We start from the raw sequence: 8029 nt of genomic DNA, 5'->3' as shown, positions 1-8029 counted from the left end.
CGTCTTTGCATATGACCGTACATTCGGCAGATAACAAATAATGCCTTAATTTGACACAAGAAAAGTATAAACACAGACACAATTTTTCGATGGCCGAATACCTCGTCTCAGCATCCACTAATCTTCTGCTCAAATAATAAATAACACGTTCTTTCCCTTCAAATTCTTGAATAAGAGCTGAACCGATAACTGTATCATCAGCTGACAAATATAACCTGAAAGGCTTCCCATGTTGAGGTGGAACTAGCACTGGAGGATTTGATAAATATTTCTTAATTTCATCAAGGGCTAATTGCTGTTCAACTCCCCATACAAATTCCTGATCAGCTTTCAATTTAAGTAGTGGGCTGAAAGCCTTGATCTTACCCGACAGATTAGATATGAATCTTCTAATGAAATTAATCTTACCGATCAAAGATTGCAATTCAGTCTTATTGGCAGGAGCAATCACCTTGTTAATTGCATCAATAGACTTCCTACTGATTTCAATGCCCCGCTGATGCACCATAAAACCCAAGAATTGTCCTGCCGATACACCGAATGCACATTTATTAGGATTCATCTTCAATCCATGCTTCCTTGTGCACTCCAGTATCTTTCGCAGATCGGCTAAATGTGCTGTGATATCTCCAGACTTAATCACTACATCATCAATGTAGATCTCCACTAATGTGCCGATGTACTCATGAAAAATAAAGTTCATAGCCCTTTGATAAGTAGCACCGGCATTTTTCAAACCAAACGTCATGACTATCCACTCGAACAACCCCACATGACCTGGACATCTGAAAGCAGTCTTGGGAATATCTTCCTCAGCCATGAATATTTGATTGTAACCTGCATTACCATCCATGAAGCTGATAATTTGATGTCCAGCCGCAGCATCAATCAACAAATCAGCAATCGGCATTGGATAGCCATCCATCGGTGTGGCTTTGTTGAGATTCCTGAAATCAATACAGACACGAAGTTTTCCATTTTTCTTATAAACAGGAACCACATTAGAGATCCACTCTGCGTATCGACATTGCCAAATGAACTTTGCTTCAATTAATTTAGTTATTTCGGCCTTAATGTCAGGAAGTACATTAGGGTTGCATCGGCGCGCTGGCTGCTGATGTGGCCGAAATCCAGATTTGATAGGTAACCGATGTTCAACTATCGATCGATCTAATCCAGGCATCTCAGTATAATCCCAAGCAAAACAATCTTTATACTCTTTTAACAAATCTGTTATTCGCTGCTTACACTTGGAATCTAACTTAGCACTAATAAAAGTAGGTCTTGACCTATCACCATCACCGATATCTACTTCTACTAAATCATCTGCCGATGTGAACCCTTGACCTAATTTTCCATCATCGGCAAACCTATCCATTAAAACTCCTCTTCAGAACCGACTGCTTGGATCGGTGGAATTTCATAATCAGCAACTCTAAGGAACTCTTTTTCCCAAGCTTCTCCTGATATGCATTTAGTTCGCTCATAAGTATCTGATTCTGCCGATGCGATGATATAAGAAGAATCACCAGGGACGACCTCAATCTTATCCCCAATCCACTGTACGAGGCATTGATGCATTGTAGAAGGAACACAACAATTAGCATGAATCCAATCCCTCCCTAGAAGCAGATTATATGCACCCTTGCCGTTGATAACAAAGAACGTCGTTGGCAAGGTTTTGCTGCCGATGGTCAATTCAACGCACATTGCCCCTTTAGCCGGTGACACATTGCCTTCAAAATCTTTCAACATCATATCGGTTTTGGTCAAGTCTTGATCTCCCTTACCAAGTTTCCGATACATCACATAAGGCATAATATTAATCGCAGCCCCTCCATCAATAAGTACCTTAGACACAGGCTGCCCATCAACTCTGCCCTTCACAAATAAAGCCTTAAGATGCTGTCTCTCGTCATCGGTAGGTTTCTCAAAAACAGCCATCATTGGATCTAGTGTTAACTGAGCTACTTGATCAGAGAGAACAACTTCTTCCTCATTATCAGATAGTGCCAAAAACTCCATCGGCAACATGAATACCATATTAACATCCGCCGATGGACCCTTATTTTTGTGTTTTACCTGCCACTGCTGATGACCAGGCCTTTCATTGGAGGAATTTTCCTCTTGGTATAAATCCTCCTGACGCTCACGTTGCATCCTCCTTCTCTGCGTCTTTGTCAGACCCTCTGGGCACCATCGAGGAAACTTGGTTTTCCAAACCGGCTGATAACAAGTCCTAGTTGGTTCTACACGACGTATATTAGGGTCCCTGTAGAATATTTCCTCATCGGGAACTCTTGCGTTTGCCATCTCCTCAAGCTCCTCTTGATTCCTTGGAAAATATCCAGCGCGTTTACCAAGCCTCTCATGTACACTAAGTCTGCCCCCCAGCCGATCATGCACTGATGCTCTGCCTCTGATCGGCTCATTGATAGACAAACCCTGATTACCAAGTTGAAACCTCCTTTCTGAGCGATTGACTCCGTAATAACCATTACACTCAGGGCAATTTTCAACAGTTGGCAATTTAATACTTTCTTCCCAGCAATGGATGAAAAACGGACATCTCCAATGATCTTTATGTCGATTCCATTCTTCCTGACGTCTCATTTCTTGCTGTTGTCGATATCGGTCATTACGTTGACGCCAACCCTCCTGCTGCCTTCGATGAGTAATCACAATGCCAGGTCGAGGAGGATTTTTGGAACTACTGCTTTCTCCTAGCAAACCCTTACTCTTTGCATCATCGGTAGTTATCCGATGTTGGGGGTCCACTGACGCGTTTTTCTCAGCAGCCTCTGACGTCAATACCTTGGTCTTTCCTTTGGCATCCAACATATTTGCTGGAAAAGGGTGTTGATCAATTTTCATCGGCTTCTGGACCTTGGAAGTACCAAACTTAATTCTCCCAGATTCAATAGCCGATTGTAACTGTTGCCTGAATACCTTGCACTCATTTGTACTGTGTGAAGTTGCATTGTGCCATTTGCAGTACAAAATCTTCTTCAACTCTTCTGCCGATGGGATCACATGATTAGCTGACAGCTTAATTTGGCCCTCTTGAAGCAGAAGATCAAATATTTTATCGGCCTTGGTGATATCAAAGGTAAACTTTTCTGGCTCTTTTTGACCAAAGGGACATGATATCGGCTTTTTATTCTTAACCCACTTAGCTAAGCCGATAACTGGTTCTTCATCAGAGTCAGAATCTCCTACTTCTTCAACAAATGATACCTTTTTACTCCAGTTCTTTTTAGGTTCAAAAACCCTAGTATCTTGATCAGAGATCCTTTGCACAAGATGACTGAGGCTTTCAAACTCCTGAGAAGCATATCTGTCTTTAAGATGTGGCAATAACCCTTGGAAAGCCAGATCGGCAAGCTGCCGATCATCCAGCACCAGGCTGTAGCACTTATTTTTTACATCTCGTAGCCTTTGTACAAAGCTCTCTACCGATTCATCATTACGCTGTCTCAATTTTACTAAATCGATAAGCTTCTTTTCATGGATTCCAGCAAAGAAATACTTATGGAATTGTTTTTCTAGATCAACCCAAGTAATAATAGAATTTGGTGGTAATGAAATGAACCATGTAAATGCTGATCCAGACAAAGATGATGAAAATAATCGAACTCTTAATTCATCTCTGTTAGCTGCCTCTCCACATTGAATAATGAAGCGATTGACATGTTCCATTGTTGATGTATCATCTTGCCCAGAGAATTTAGTGAAATCCGGTACCTTGTACCGATTTGGGAGAGGAATTAAATCGTATGCAGGAGGGTATGGAGTCCGATAAGAATAAGTATTGACCTTGGGCTTTATCCCAAACTGATCCTTCACAATTTCTGCTATCTTATCGGCCCAAAAAGCATCAGCCTCCTGCTGACGAACTGGTTGAATTTCTACAGGAGGTGCCTGCTGACATCCCTCCACATATCTTTGTAGCCCACGATCTCCAGCAATCGGCATATTTGCCGTTACTTGTGGCCCATTAGCCTGTTGGAAAGGATTCATCGGCTGGGCTGCCGATGCTTGATTCTGGAAACCAGCTTGCATATGACCTTGTTGAATCCCTGCAACCGATGGCTGGTAATTTGCTGATATTGTTGGATAATTATAACTGGTTTGAGGCATGAACTGAACCCCAGTTTGACTCATAGCAGGGGCTTTCTGCTGCATCGGCAGTAAGCTCGCCGATGGACTTGAATTGAATGTTTGAACCATAGGCATCTGGAAACCTCCTGGAGTTGGTTGCACAGAAGTAGTTGCGGCATATTGAGGCACTTGAGCCATCGGTGAAACGGCCGATGGTATAGGCGCTCTTCCTACTGCATCAAACACTTGAGGTAATCTAGGATTGAAAGCAGATGACTCTGGAGGCATGCCATATCCCCACCAATTAGTAGGAATCTGGCTATTCTGAGACACAGGGCCTGACATAGCTGATGCCGATAGATCTGTATTAAGCTGAACTCGCCCTCCTGGTAGTACCTGATCTGATTGTATCGGTGTAGATTGAATATTAGGTGAGCCTGCCAATACTGGAGGGGAAGTAACTTCTGTACCTACAACGGCCGAAGGAGCCGATGGAGTTTTGACAGATGCCGGCTCTGGTTGATGATAGACAGGCCCAACGTAATGTGGTGCCGCTTGTCCTTCTTTGAGAGTTCGAACCACAGCATTATGAACAGTATTGGACAGCACATTGGAATGATTAATCAAAGCATGATTTACTGCAGAATTAACCATCTCTTGAAGTTTACCAGGATTGGAGTCAAAGGTAACCTGCCGAGGCAATGGCAAATCTTGCTTCTGGATGACTTGTCCACTCTTGTTCAAGCTAAACGATCTCAGACAAAGCTGCTTGTATTCTTCTACAGCCTTTCCCATAGCCTGCCTCTGTTCTTCCTTGAGATCTTCTTCTGATACTGCGATAATGTTCCCTGAATCGATGTCGGGATTGAACATATTGATTGATTGGTCCCACCGAGCGTGCCAAAAGATGTGTTGATGCAAAAGTGGATCTGCAAACACAAAGGGCTAATACCCGAATCGATATCCAAAGCGTGCCAGTCGATTTGACCTGCTAATCGACAAGGATGAAGATACGAACACTTTGGTCCTGACAACAGCGATACGCCCGGAAGTCACGGCCAAGAGGTGCTCACGCGGAACTCAAGAATCGCCGAAGGTCGCACTGAAACGATGCAGCTCGCGGAATCAATGAGAACTCGTAAAAAAAAGAAAAATATGCAAATTGACGAAGTCGCCGAAAAGTAAGTAGATGCAAATAGGAGTAAAAATTAGTTTTGATATTGATTGATATATCCCTATTACATTGCCCCTTACTCCATATTTATACCCTGATCTAAAGAGACACAACCAAACACAACTAGGACACCAATCCCATATCTAAGGAAACACGTGACTCTTACATGAATCATACCCTAACAAATATAGAAAAGGAAATCAACTCCTATCTATTTCCCTGTCCGCCTCAATTACGATGGAAATCTCACCGTCCTCCTTCCCATCGGCATACTCCCTATTTCATCGGCAGTAGTCTTCAAGTCTTCCTTCATCGGCATACTCCCTGTTTCATCGGCAGTAGTCTTCAAGCCTCCCTTCATCGGCATACTCCATGTTTCATCGGCAGTAGTCCTCAAGCCTCCCTTCATCGGTATCGACAATAACACCTCCAACCTCATCGGCAACGCCCGAGTCCAAATCAACCTTTCCATCGACCATCACCAGCTATCGGCAACCATCTTTACAAACTGGCTTTCATCGGCTATCAAAGTATTCAATAACTTTCCCCTTGCCGATTAGTCCACTCCGATTATTTTGACACGTACAAAAAACGGTGTCAACACTAGCTTTACAGCCCAGTGGGCATCAGAGTTAGGGACAGCCAGAGGCATAGTTTCCTTCACCTAGAGAGCAGGTGTCCTAGTGGTTTGCCTTGCCAGTGCCAGCTCTACAGTTCACACCTCTACAAATAGGCTTCACTCTGCCTTAGAGTTCCTCAGTGCTCACCCTAGTTACCAGGAGCCTTGGTGCTACCTTCAACAAGTTGATAGGGTAGCCTACTCCACTAGAGCTACATGTCCCTGGTCCTTCCACAGTTGCTCCTATTACGGGGACTATAGAGATGCTCTCTTCATCAGTTGCATCATCAGAGCCGCCTGCCACAGTCATACCTATAGAGTCATAGGCCACACCAGTCCCTGATCCGACCTAGACCGCTTCAATGTCGCTTTCAGCCATAGAGGGTTAGACTGCTCAGAGCTCAGGATTAGATGATGATGGCACACAGTTCTAGATCACTCATCGCACCTCAATGCCCAACTCGTCTGCTGCTGCCCCGCCGACCGACCCTTAGGTTTTGGTGTTTGACACCAAAGGGGGAGAGGGATCGAGTATGTTAGACTTAGGGGGAGTGATAGATCTAGGGGGAGCTTATCTATTACATTTGGCTTTTTATGCATGATACATTTTTATGCATTCATGTTTACTATTATGCATTGAACTACATAAGTGTGATCGTAATCGTGATATTAATGTGATCGTGATATTTATGTGGTATGTGGCATGTGTGCTCTTTACTTTGAATTATTTATATGTCATGTCACTTGGTTAAGCTCATTTGTTTTGCTTCCGCGTTTGTACTCCGATGCAAATGAGCATTATTACTTGTACTCATGCTAATTTCATATCTATTGAGTACATCATGTTGTCTTGGGTCATATAAGCTTGCCTAACTCTTTTGTTCTTATTGTCAAAAGCTTATATGAACCAAGCATATTGAAAACCTCATCTCTTTTACATACTCGAGGTTGTATTGTCATCAATCACCAAAAGGGGGAGATTGAAAGCATCTAGGCCCCTAGTTGGGTTTCGGTGATTAATGATAATACAAGATTACTGTGACTAACGTGTGTTTTACAGAGGTAATTAAGTTCGGTCATGGTAATGGCAATTGATTAGGCAATCATGGTTGTCATGCCCCTATGATAGAAATCGTTTTGGTTTTCATAGGATGGACGACAAGGTTAAGGATGGACTAGTTCTAAGTGCCATTTGGTGTTGAAGAGACACTTAGAGTAGTTTAGAACTTTGTTTTCCTTTGGCCGTACTATTAAGGGGGATATGGATGGGTACCTTGACCTAGGTGAGTCTAGTGGGTTAGGTGTGGTGCACACTTATCAAAACTAGCACTAGGTAGCTCCTAAATAGCCCTAAGATCAATTGGAGCGAACTTGATTCACATATGATTACGAGTTGGAAGTGAATGGAGGGTCAAATATTGACCGAACGCTAGTTTCGGTGTGACCGGATGCTGGCGCAGAGTCTGGTCAGTTTATTTGATTAAAGTGAAGTCATCTGGATGCGTCCAGATGCTAAGAGAAATGTGACCGGACGTTAGGTGCTAGAGTCCAGTCAACTCCAGTAAGGTTCTAGAGAGGGAGAATCCTGATCGGGCGTGTCCAGTCAGTGCTGACCGGACACTGGTCAGGTTTTGGCTACTGACCGGACACTGAGTAGCAAAGTGACTAGACGCTGGGTTCTAGAGTTCGGTCAACATCAGTAAGGTTCTAGAGAGCAGTTTTTGTGACCAGACGTGTCCGGTCAGTGCTGACTGGACGCTGGTCAGAGTCCTATCACAACTTAATTGCTCGGTGGCGGGGAGAACAGACTGGAGCATCCGATCACCTTGACCGGAGCTTCCGGTCACCCCGCAGTGACACATAACGGTTCATTTTGAATGAGGGGTTATAAATACTTCCTCTATTCACTCAAGGGATCACTTTTGCTCATTCCAATAGCTGAGAAACACCCTTGAGAGTGCCAAGAAGAGCAAGGTCCTAGTGAGGTGATTGAGATTTGAGAATCCAAGAGAGAGGCCTCATTAGTGAAAGCAAGAGTAGCAAAGTGTGCATCCACCCTTCTCATTAGGCTTGTCGTGATCAAGTGAGAGTTCGTGCTTGTTACTCTTGGTGATTGCCATCACCTAGACGGCTTG

Source organism: Miscanthus floridulus, chromosome 14, assembly GCF_019320115.1.
Source record: "Miscanthus floridulus cultivar M001 chromosome 14, ASM1932011v1, whole genome shotgun sequence".
In the NCBI taxonomy this organism is placed as follows: Eukaryota; Viridiplantae; Streptophyta; class Magnoliopsida; order Poales; family Poaceae; genus Miscanthus; species Miscanthus floridulus.
This window is presented reverse-complemented; position numbering follows the sequence as displayed.